This window comes from Mus caroli, chromosome X (assembly GCF_900094665.2).
Source record: "Mus caroli chromosome X, CAROLI_EIJ_v1.1, whole genome shotgun sequence".
Classification (NCBI taxonomy): domain Eukaryota; kingdom Metazoa; phylum Chordata; class Mammalia; order Rodentia; family Muridae; genus Mus; species Mus caroli.
Window position 1 is genome coordinate 90,367,602 of NC_034589.1, and position 12,648 is coordinate 90,380,249.

The 12,648-nt window shown below is 39.2% G+C and overlaps 1 protein-coding gene and 1 pseudogene across 1 annotated transcript in view; one reads left to right on the top strand and one right to left on the bottom strand.

Annotated features, from left to right (window-relative positions):
- Positions 1-12,648, top strand: part of Zc3h12b (zinc finger CCCH-type containing 12B) — a 182,901-nt gene that overhangs the window by 64,722 nt on the left and 105,531 nt on the right. The window lies entirely within an intron of this gene.
- On the bottom strand, positions 457-1,105 carry LOC110286826 (annotated as a pseudogene).

The following is a 12,648-nucleotide window of genomic DNA, read 5'->3' on the forward strand; positions in this document are numbered from 1 at the left end:
AAGACTTGCCTTGGTCATGATGTCTGTTCACAGCAGTAAAACCCCAACTAAGACACTATGTTAACTCTGACACTGAACAGGAAGGGTAAGACTTAGAACAAAGTCTTCCATTCAGAAAACCACACCAACCTTACTTTTAAAATTGTGATAGTTTAGGCTTTCCAACATTTATAAGGACTATTCAGGGTGATCTATGCAGCATCCAAGAAGCCAACAGCACTTCTGAAACTTCAGGGCTCAGCAGTACCTTGAAGACTCACTATTCACTCTGTGGTTCAGCTTCTCCTTTCTAACTGTGATTGGGATCTGGTTTATGACCTGTGGTTATACTTTCTGCTGCTGTCTCTTTGCCAGTGTCCCTGTACATACCAGAGGGAAAAGGCTGACTGAAGTTGGTTTTATGTTCACTCATCCACTTGCTTCTGGGCCCGTTCTAGTGACCATGCAGAAAGCCACTCAGCTCAGACACAGACTCAGGTCACTGTTAGTCACTAAGGGGGTCAGAGATGTACTCTCTGACACATCATCCTTCCGAAGGTTTTAAAAGGATTCTCGAGTTATCTGAAGGGTCTCTTTCAAGCCTTTGTTTTCTTGTTCAAGTTGAAATATCCGTTCCTGTTCTTTGCAACCCTGCTGCTAGTCAATTTCAATAGCTTTTCTCATTACTGCTGCCATCTTGGTGATCTGGTCAACATGTGCTTGCAACTCCTTTGAGTGTTGCTCTTTTAACTTCATTATTACACCTGGGTCATCTTTTTTGCTGGCCATTAGCAATCTGAACATCTGCTCTCTGTACTTGCTCATTTTCAGTTCCAAGGCAAACTGGTGTTCTCCCAAGGATGTTTGCAGTTCTTTGTTCTCTTGTTGTAATTCTCTGATTTGTCTGTTTTCTTGCTGGATTCCCATAACTAGTGTGGATCGTGGCTGATATCTTGCTACTTCATTAAGTTCTTGTATTTCTTCCTGATACTGCTTCATTGCTTCCACTTGCTGAGGGCAGTGGTGTGCTGGATGAGAGACTGTGCTGCATCTTCATGATCTCTCAACCTTTTAACAAGGGCTTTAGGGTCAGCAAGTGCCTTCTCAACGGTGCAGCTCATTTCTCAGTTCCAGGTAGGACCTCAGTGAGAGCACGGAGAGGGGGAGCCCGGCCCAGAGGGCTCAGCCACGTGTGTTATTCCACTCAGCTTCAGTCCCCCGGGGCACCAACCACCTGAGAGTTGGAGAGCCCAGGGAGTGGTCTCAGCGCCCTCACTGCACCTGCTCAGCACACGCATAGCCTTGTTCACACAGTGAGGGGAAGGGCAGGCATCCCACTCGTCTTGGCCCCATCCAGGGTGGTATTTTATATTCATATGACTAGATAATTTCTATTGTTCTACTTTCCAGTTTATTGACTCCCTGTCCTCTTGCCTTCTAAATTTCAATAAGGAACCCATTTGCAAATCTTTTTAAGTTCTAAAATTTCCATCAAGGACTGGAGAGATGGCAGTGGGTAAAAGTACAAGCATAAAGACCCAAGTTTAGATTCCTAATGTCCACATAAAAGCCAGATGCAGTAGCATTTGTCCATAACCTTGGCAAAGTGTACACAACTAAAGACAGTAATTCTCCCTTGAAAAATTTTATCAATAGCTACAATTTCAAAGTTAAAGGGTAGTTTCTCACAATCCCTTCCTCCTTTTGTTGTTGCTAGAGCTGATCTTGCTCAATGTAGGCAAGAACAGTTGAGGTGAGTTAATGATTTCACTGGTTATATGGAGTGTAAGGAATGGCATTTCATAGCCCTTCACACTGTTTTCCGGCTTTTGCATGCCCTCTTTTCCACAGTGTTCTCTGATCCATAGAGGAAATAGTACAAATGACTTGTTTAGAGCTGGGTTCAATTCATTGCTTATTTGGCATCTCAGCAGCCACGAGTCTCCTTATTCACCATCGTTTATTATAAGGAGAGACTTCTCTGATTGAGGCTTGGGTTTGCTTTTGTCTATGGGAATAAACAGGAATTTAGAAGGCAGTTTGCTGCTATGTTAGTTCAGTCCACCATTAGAATTGTACTCTTTCCAGGTCTGTACAACCTCACTAAACTTGGGTTGTTAGTCAGGCTTACTAGTACTAGATCTTAAATCCATTCAGAGGGCAGTTGTTTATCAATCCCTAAACAGTCAAGCTGTTATTAAATAGGTTGTTATATCTTATTTTCTAAATGATTTTTATACTTCCTTTATCCTGGCTAAGTCTCCATTTATCTTGTACTTTCATATCCCAAATCACCCTTTACCTCCCTCTGTGAATAAACTGTTCCACCGGCAGTCTTCCCTTTCTTTTTCCCTATGTTCTACTATTTCTCCTTCAGGAAGGTAACCCCCTCCCCACATTCCATTCTTTGTTTCCTGGTTTTTACAGGTACTCTGTGCTAGACATACTATACTAAAAAATTGAGGCAAAAAAACAAAACAAACAAACAAAAAAAGGCGGGTGTGGTGATACACGCCTTTAATCCCAGCACTTGGGAGGCAGAGGCAGGTGGATTTCTGAGTTCAAGGTCAGCCTGGTCTACAGAGTAAGTTCCAGGACAGCCAGGGCTACACAGAGAAACCCTGTCTTGTCTCGGGAAAAAAAAAAAAAGACAGAATTGAGGCTAGAATCTTGATATGACAGAGAACGTGTGATATTTGTCCTTTGAAGCCTGGGTTACTTTACTTAGATTTTTTTCCAGTCTCATCCATTTCCCTGTAAATTACATAATTTTGCTTTTTTACAGCTGAATAATATTCATATACAAGCATACATATATAAAATCTTTATCAATTTATCATTGCTGTGCATCTAGGCTGCCTGCACTTTCTAGCTTTTATAAATAGCTCAATAGTAACCATGATCATGCAGGAATGCCTGTTGTAGGATATATCCAGGAATGGTAGAGCTGGGTCATATGCTATTTTTATTTGGTGCCTCCAGACTGATGTCCAAACTGGCTGCAGTAGTTTTCATTCTTATGTGAACTTGAACTTTTGATACCCGAAGAGTGCTAAAATTACAGACATGACAACTCCATACCTGGTTTATGTGACATTGTAAATTTAGCCCAGCTTTTTGTTTGTACCATTTGTATTTCTCTAATGCTAACATTTTCAGCTCCAGGTCTAAGAAATATGAGGAAAACTAAAAAAACCCAGGGACTACACTACCATGTTTTTTTTTTTTTCAGCTCCCAAGATAGCCTGTTTCTTTGCTTTTCTTCACATTTCATTCAAGTGGAAATTCCTGGTTTCTCTGGGGACTCGGTTGTGTTGTGTGTGGAAACTCTTATGAGAGGATGTTTTGCTGAAGCAGACACGTGATCTTCTGGAAGCTACCTGGAAAGAGAGCATGTGATGTTTTGCTGAAATGGACACTTGATAGGACACGTGCTATTTGGAAAGGGTGTAAGGATAACTCAACAGACAGTGGACAGTGCTCTGGCATTGGATGTCCTTGCCACTCTTTGCTGGTGCTTCATTGATCTTCTTTGCTGACACTGGCTATCACTGATGATGGTGTGGCATTGGTTCACTTACCTTCTTTGCTGATCATCACTTGCCATGACTTCGTAGAGAGAAATGCAGCAAAGAACTTCTTGTGAGAGAAGCTTCTTGTCACTCCCACAAACTTGGGTGAATTGGCAGAACCTTGTGGTTTCTTCTGGGTTGAACTGCTGTTGCTGATTCACAAATGGTGCTTGAGAATGGATCGAGCTACCACTGCTGACCCATGGGAACTGAATTGCTGATATCCTGGCAACAAAGATTTGAACCCCCCCCCTAAAAAAATTATTTCTAAACAGGTCCACATCCCCCTTTGCCCTATTAGCTTTTCCTTTCTACTACCTCTGGTGAGTGGTAGACTAGAAGGGTGGTTAAAGCATTTAAGAACCCTTATTAAAGCAGTGTTTGAAGAATCTAAGCCTACATTTCTTTTTTTAAATTTTATTTACTTATTTATTTTTTATTAGATGTTTTCTTTATATACATTTCACATGCTATCCTGAAAGTTCCCTATACCCTTCCTCCACCCTGCTCCCTTACCCACCCACTCCTGCTTCTTGGCCCTGGCATTCCCCTGTACTGGGACATATAAAGTTTGCAATACCAAGGGGCCTCTCTCCCCACTGATGGCCGACCAACTAGGCCATCTTCTCAAGCTTACATTTCATAATCATCTTTGTTTCATATATAAAATTTAAGGTTCTAGTTGTACTTAGCATGTAAACTAGGGGAAAATGTACCTAATTTCAGTAAATGAAACTATATACCTTTTTATATTTGTGTGCATGCATAGGTTCCCATAGAGTCCAGAAAAGCAAAAGAGGGTGTTAAATCCTCTTACACTGGGATTACACATGGTTTTGCAACTGAGTCTTGTTGTGTTGTCCAGTCCAGCCTAGAACTGAGAATTAACTGGTCTCTGCCTCTTGAGTACTCCAAGTTAGCTTTTAAATAAGATTTTAAGATGAAGGATTTTAGAACCCAGATGTCCCTCAACAAAAGAATGGATACAGAGAATGTGGTACATTGACACAATGGAGTACTACCCAGCTATTAAAAACAATGGATTTATGAAATTCTTAGGCAAATGGATGTATCTGGAGGATATCATCCTGAGTGAGGTAACCCAATCACAAAAGAACTCACATGATATATACTCATTGATAAGTGGATATTAGCCCAGAAACTTAGAATACCCAAGATACCATTTGCAAAATACAAGAAAATCAAGAAGAGAGAAGACCAATGGGTGGATACTTCATTCATCCTTAGAATAGGGAACAAAATACCCATGAAAGGAGTTACAAAGTTTGGAGCTAAGATGAAAGGATGAACTATCCAGAGACTGCCCCACCCGGGGGTCCATCCCATAATCAGCCACCAAACCCGGACACTATTGCACAATGCCAGAAAGATTTTGCTGAAGGGATCCTGTTATAGCTGTCTCCTGTGAGGCTATGCCAGTGCCTGGCAAATACAGAAGTGGATGCTCACAGTCATCTATAAGATGGAACACAGGGCCCCCAATGGAGAAGCTAGAGAAAGCACACAAGGAGCTGAAGGGGTCTGCAACCCTATAGGTGGAACAACCATATGAACTAACCAGTACCCCCAGAGCTCGTATTTCTAGCTGCATATGTAGCAGAAGATGGCCTAGTCATCCATCACTGTGAAGAGAGTCCCCTTGGTATTGCAAACTTTATATGCCCCAGTACAGGGGAATGCCAGGGCCAAGAAGTGGGAGTGGGTGCGTAGGGGAGCAGGGTGGAGGGAGGGTATAGGGAACTTTCAGGATAGCATGTGAAATGTATATAAAGAAAATATCTAATAAAAAAAATCAAAAATTAATTTTAAAAAGATGAAGGATTTTAGATACTTATTTAAGATAGATGCAAAAAAGTTATTTTAAGTTTAAAGACTATTTATTTGTGTTGCCAGACTCCCTGGGTCCATCTCTTTGTGGAAATCAAATCAGTCCAAAATACCAAGAGTAACTGTCACATATATGGACATTTATTTGCAGGAAATAAGGAAACAATGAGAAATTATTTCTAAATTTGTGACTACAGGAAGCTAGGGCAGGTGGTAATTATTTTGGCTAGGAATACATACTCAGACATGAGAATGGCATTGTCACATGTAGGTGAGGTTGATTTGGCACAAGTACTGTAAAGCAACATGTTCCTTCATACTTATGGAAATGGTGCTTCTGGTTTTTCTTGGTTGTATGTTTTGTCATGGTAAGGTAATGACATAAATTTCATTTGATAAACTCACAAATAGAAATAATTTCTATTTCTATTCCTGAAATAGAAATTAAAGGATATAATAGAAAACTTTTGATTAACAGCCCAGGCTGCTGAGTGGGAGAGAATCTATGTCCTGCCTTCATAAGGTTACTGAACTAGAGAAATTCTGTATCTTTCTTAGGCTGCTGATGGAGAGACAACTGCATCTTGCTTTCTCAGCCTAATCTTCTTCTAATAAGGTTTTTAAAAAAAGAATTAGCATTATGAGTGCTAGAGAATACTTAATTAAACTATGGTATTGGTTCTTTGAGAGAACAATTTCTGATCAGGGTAATGGATCATGATATTTTTAATAGGTCGTCATTGAGAAAAATGGGAAATAAGTATTGGGTACTTAAGTGTCATTATTTTGTGTTTTATGCAATTTAACACACACAAACACAACAGTCATTACCTTGATTTAAATTCACATCAGGAAAATATAAAATGAACAAAGAACCCATTTATCATTTTATTTCCAAAGATAATAGCTTGCTTGAAATAAAATGCTCTTGTGTATAAATGTAATATTTATTTTTAAATTTAAAAGCCTTCTCTCTTTTTTTTATATTTAGGCATGAATTCTTAATAAAAATCAGAGATAAAATAATTTCAATTCTCTGAAACTTTAAAACAATATTAAATTATTATTTATAGTTTCAGCCAGGTGGTAGTGGGACAGACCTTTAAATTGCAGCACTTAGGAGGCAGAGGCAGATGGATCTCTATGAGTTTGAGGCCTGCCTGGCCTATCTAGTCAGTTGCAGGCTAGTCAGAGTTTCATAGTGTGATCCTGTCTCTAACAACAACAACAACAACACACACACACACACACAAACACAAACACACACAGAGATTTATAGTTTCAGAAGAAATGGCTCAGAGGTTAAAAACACTTGATGCTTTTGTATAAGACTGGAGTTTGATTTCCAGCACCCACATGGTGTCTCAAAACCATGTGTAACACCAGTTAAAGGGGATTCAATACCCCTTTCTGCTCATCTGGACTTTGTGGGAACCTATACATGCATATATATTCATTCTTTAAAAAAAAAACTTACAGTTTCATTTATTGACGATACATAGGGACATAATTTGTGGAGGAATTTAAACATAGGTTACAATACACTTTAGATTGTCCTAAGACCATCTTTTGAGAAAACATTAAATATTTTTTGTTTCCTTAAGACATAATGTAAAAGTATTTTGAAGGATAATTTAGTTTACCATAAAGATGACACTAAGCTTGTATGGATGTGGGACTGTAATTATTTTGAATGTGCTCTGTCTTTAGCATTCTTCTTTTAATACTCTATTTTCTTTGTTTAAAAAAATTGAATAATTTATCATAATTTCTAATATTTTGAATTTTGTTCTTATTTATACTTTTAGTTAATAATAAAACAAATCCATCTATCCCAACATAAATAACATAAAATTTTGAGATGTGTACAATATACATCTATCACACATGTATCACCTCATGCATGTTTATTTTTATGGTGAAAAATTCATATCTAATCTCAATGGTTTTCAAGAGTATATAATTTTATAGAAAAGTTATCAGAATATTATATCATATGGTCACCTGTTTCCATCACCATGACCTAGTGGCTTAAAATGCATCTTCCCCACAATTGAACATATTGTTGCCAATACATCAAAGATGCAATTGTTATAGCCCTTGGGAAAACTACTGTTACCAACATATTCTCCCCAAACTCTACAACTAGTAATCTAAACACAGATATCCCAATGCAAAAATTCAAGCCACATGGAAAGCCAAGACAGCTTTTCTTCTCCAGAACTACCAGTCCAAAATTAATGGTCACCAATGAGAGTGACTTAGGCAACAAAAAATTAGTAAGAATGCTTTTAAATATCTTCAAAGAAATGAAAGAGGATATAAACAAACAGCTTAATGAAATAATGAAGTCGATTCAAGTTATGAAATTAGAACTCAACAAACCTATATTTCTCTCATCAAAGTACTAAGCATGCCCGACCCTGCTTTATTTCTAACACCAGACAATTATGGGTTGAAAGTTTTGTAGGTGGGTTGGTGTCCTTATCCCTCCACTGGGGATTCCTGCCTGGTTACAGGAGGCAGCCCTTGAAGTTCCATGTCCCCATTGTTAGGCAGCTTGGCTAAGGTCACCCACATCAACTCCTAGGAGCCTCCCTAATCCTAGTTCTCCGGGACTTCCTATGTCACTCTTTCTCAACTGTGAGTCTACTGTCATCAATAGCACTGCAAAAGTAGTTTCCTTGACCTGTAAAGGTCAGCAGGAATACCCATCTATGGTTTCTGGCAATAGTATGGATCACAAATATCCGTATGGTCTCTGGCTTCTGCATGTGCCACAGACATCAGCATGCTCTCCAGTGGCAATATAGACCACAGACATTAATATAGCCCTCTGCTGCAGCATGGACCATGGACTCCAGCTTAACTCTCAATGGCAACACAGGCCATGGACATCAACATGGCCCCTTGGGCAAAACAGGCCCCAGACAACATTATGGTTCCCAGGATAAGCCCAGGCCATGGACGTTAACATGGCTTTAGGAGTCAGCTCAGACCATAGACCCACCATAGCCTTTGGTGGTGACTTGACCCGGCGGTATCAGTATGGCTTCAGGCAGAAGTACAGACCACACCTGGCCTTTGGTGGTTGCATGGGCCAGTGAAGTGAAAACTACCTCTGGCTGTAGAAGGACCATAGCACGGATGCCATCCTGGCCGTCTGCTATAGCATGGACCACAGATATCAACAGAGCCTCAGGTGGTAGCAAAAGCCACTCGTATTAACATGGCCCCTGTGGCAACCAGGACCACAGATACTATGGCTTCCTATAGCACAGTTCTTTGTGTCTTTATTTTAGACATCCTACTATTATTGCTCAGAGCTAGGGCTATCATGTGGCTGAGCAGTGTGTTGGGGCAGGGGTCAGTCTGCGTAAGTTCCAGTCAGCTACATGCCACCTTGCCAGCTGTACTTGGCAAGGACATGTTCTCAACCTCAGCCTTCTTTCACACATCACTGCTTTCATGTCTCTATGCCTCTCACCACTGCGCGCGCATGCGCACTCGCGCACATGCACACACACACACACACACACACACACGACTCCATCCCTTCATCTTTCCCATTTCTCCATCTCATATTCATTTGTCATAGTGGCATTGGAAACTGCAGTCTGCCACACAGTATATTTTTTGTTCAAACAGCTTTATGCAAATATTCATTGTAATGAGTTATTAGTCTGACTCAAGATTTCTGACACACTGTAAACACTAGACCACCTCTGAAACTCTTTTGGATATCTTGCTGTAACCCAGAGTCAGGATGATCTTGTAGCTGGATAGAGCATCAGATAGCAGGTTCCATGCTGCAGCACACCTCCCCACCCTCAATATTGGCTGCCCAGAGGCTCCCTGAGCTTGACCTTTGTGCCATCTTCCAGCAGAACATGAAGTCCAGGCTGCAGCCACAGACGCTCCATGCTGGGGGACCTAGGACCAGCTCTATTCAGTAATGACATTGGGTTCTGCAGGCCTGGCTCCTCCATGCACTCCAATAGTTCATTGACAGAGTAGATGTTGAGGTGGACTGACTCAAGCACTGGATGTGGGCCCAGATGGCAGCTGAGTTAGTCTGCCTGGGCTCCATGCACTAGTGTTTTTTGTTTGTTTAACCCATTACAAAACAAAAATAATATTTGTGCAGCTCTCCAGTTTAATGTGATGAGAAACTGATATGGTGGTTAGTTATTTAACATTCCTTCTAGATAGAACACACTTGGAAAATGGGAGTAATTATGGCACAGGCCTCTTTAGTAACTACTTCTACTTAATAACATTTAGGAATTAAAAATAAAGCCACCTGTTAACTACGTTCAAAGTAAAAATTAAAAGAAAATACCAGTAAATTTGTTGAATTACTTAAATATCTTAAATTTATCATAAGTATTTTCTCTAGTAACATTTAATCGCCTATAAGCATATTTGTTATATCAATCTATAATAATATTTTTATTTAGTTGAAAAATTAAATTAATCTCTTGAATTCATATTTATGCTTTTCTTTTCTATTATCACATTTTTTTTTTTTTTGGTTTTTCGAGACAGGGTTTCTCTGTATAGCCCTGGCTGTCCTGGAACTCACTTTGTAGACCAGGCTGGCCTCGAACTCAGAAATCCGCCTGCCTCTGCCTCCCGAGTGCTGGGACTAAAGGCGTGCGCCACCACGCCCTGCTTCTATTATCACATTTTTATTATAAGCCATAATTACTTCTTCCTTAGGCTGTGCATCCTGATACTAAAGGTAACAGAAATCATTTTTTATAAATTGCATTTATTATTTTTATTATTATTAAAATTGTATTGTTATTGTGGGCATCATGATGATGGGTGCAGGATGTGTGTTTGAGAACATGTACACAGTACACATGGAAATTAGAAAATGATTTGGCGGAGTTGGTTCTCTCCTTCCACCTTTATGTGGTACCAATAACCCATCAAGCATCATCTCACTGTCGCAGAAGAGACAAAAATATTTAAACATATTTCTTCATGAACTCATAGATACTACATATTTAGGTCTATAAATATTTTTAAAGACCAACAGCAAATAAATATTCCTTTGAACTTTTAAATTTGCTGAGATAAAGGCTAAGGATATCAGTTTTGTTGGATAAGAAGCAATTAATAAAATGCCTAGCCATTTCAGTCTTGAGATCCAAAGGCCATTTCTTTCTTTTGTTTATGATACTTTCTTTGCTTTTCTCTTGTAATGGAACTCATCAATACTCATTCTTTCCTTTGACATTCTATTCTCCACTAGTATGGCTACATAGTGAGCATGTGAGCACCCATTTCTTGAGCTTCTTCCAAATATAAACACATAATACCCTTTTTTTAAAAGATTGATTTATTTATTTTATGTATATGAGTACACAATTGCTTTCTTCAGACACACCAGAAGAGGGCATCAGATCTCATTACAGATGGTTGTGAGCCACCATGTGGTTGCTGGGAATTGAACTCAGGACCTCTGTGCTCTTAACTGCTGAGCCATCTCTCCATCCCCATAATACCCTTTTTAGTAAAATGTTTCTAATTGAAAAATAATAATTTTGTGTATTAATATGGAATAATGTGAGTTCTTTTTAAGAAAAAAACTGACTTTGTAGCCAATGCTGGCCTCAAATTTATGGTCCTTTTCCTTAAGCCTCCAAAATGCTGAGCTTATAGGTATGTTTTATATCTAAGCAATGTGATGTTTTAGCATATATATATTAAAATTTTCATATATATGTATATAAGATAGATCCAATAAAATTAATTTATATTCTTATCATAAGTCCCTTTTATTTTTGGTATTTTTCTAATGACTCTGGATAACAGAAAATTGAAAAATAACATGTAGATAATTCCATTTATTTCTGCAAGCACTGGCTATTGAATGTTTATAATGTGTCAGAAAACTGGGTTACTTCTTGGATGAATGAGCTCACATCACAGCATTGTGGAAAACATTACATTTCAGTTTATTAGAGAGTGGATAGATAATGTTACAAAAGTAGTAGAAGCTAGAGATGTTTTAATAGTCATGGTCATTGATCTTTAGCTTTCTCTTCACTATGGAGATATTTAAAACATTTGATGATACATGCTGATGGGTATTCTGCTCTTCCTTTCTGTAGTTTTAACATTTTAGACCAGAATGGCCAGTACATCTCAGTGGGCTACAAATAGTCGTAACAGTGTTAGCTATCTGTCCAATTGGGTAGCCTTCCCAGAGGAGTTTTCTTGACCTTAGTATGGAGTAACTCCAGAGTACTCCCATGAACACCTTTTTTTCATGTAGGTTGATAGTCATGCTTCCCTTCTGTGGAATTTTAGTATATGAGGACCTAGCTGGATATGTTCATTTTATATGTGCATGTTTGTTGTTCTTGTTCTTGTTTTTTGTTGTCTACAGTCTTTTTTTTATTTTGTATTAGATATTTTCTTCATTTACATTTCAAATGCTATCCCGAAAGTCCCCTATACCCTCCCCATATCCTACTCCTCAACCCACCCCACTCCAGCTTCTTGGCCCTGGAGTTCCCCTGTACTGGGGCATATGATCTTCACAAGACCAAGGGCTTCTCCTCCCATTGATGGCCCACTAGGCCATCCTCTGCTACATATGCAACTAGAGACACAGCTCTGGGGGTACTGGTTAGTTCATATTGTTGTTCCTCCTATAAGGTTGCAGACCCCTTTAGCTCCTTGGGTACTTTCTATAGTTCCTTCATTGGGGAAATGTGTTCCATTCAATAGATGACTGTGAGCATCCACTTCTGTATTTGCCAGCCACTGGTATAGCCTCACAAAAGACAGCTATATCAGGGTCCTGTTGACAAAATCTTGCTGGCATATGCAATAGTATCTGGGTTTGGTGATTGTTTATGGGATGGATCCCCAGGTGGGGCAGTCGCTGGATGGTCATTCCTTCCATCTCAGCTCTGAACATTGTCTCTGTAACTTCTTCCATGGGTATTTTGGTCCCCATTCTAAGAAGGAGTGAAGTATCCATACTTTGGTCTTCCTTCTTCTTGAGTTTCATGTGTTTTGCAAATTGGATCTTGGGTATTCCCGGTATTTGGGCTAATATCCACTTATCAGTGAGTACATATCATGTGTGTTCTTTATGTGGTTGGGTTACCTTACTCGGGATGATATCCTCCAGATCCATCCATTTGCCTAAGAATTTCATAAATTCATTGTTTTTAATAGCTGAGTAGTACTCCATTGTGTAAATGTACCACATTTTCTGTATCTA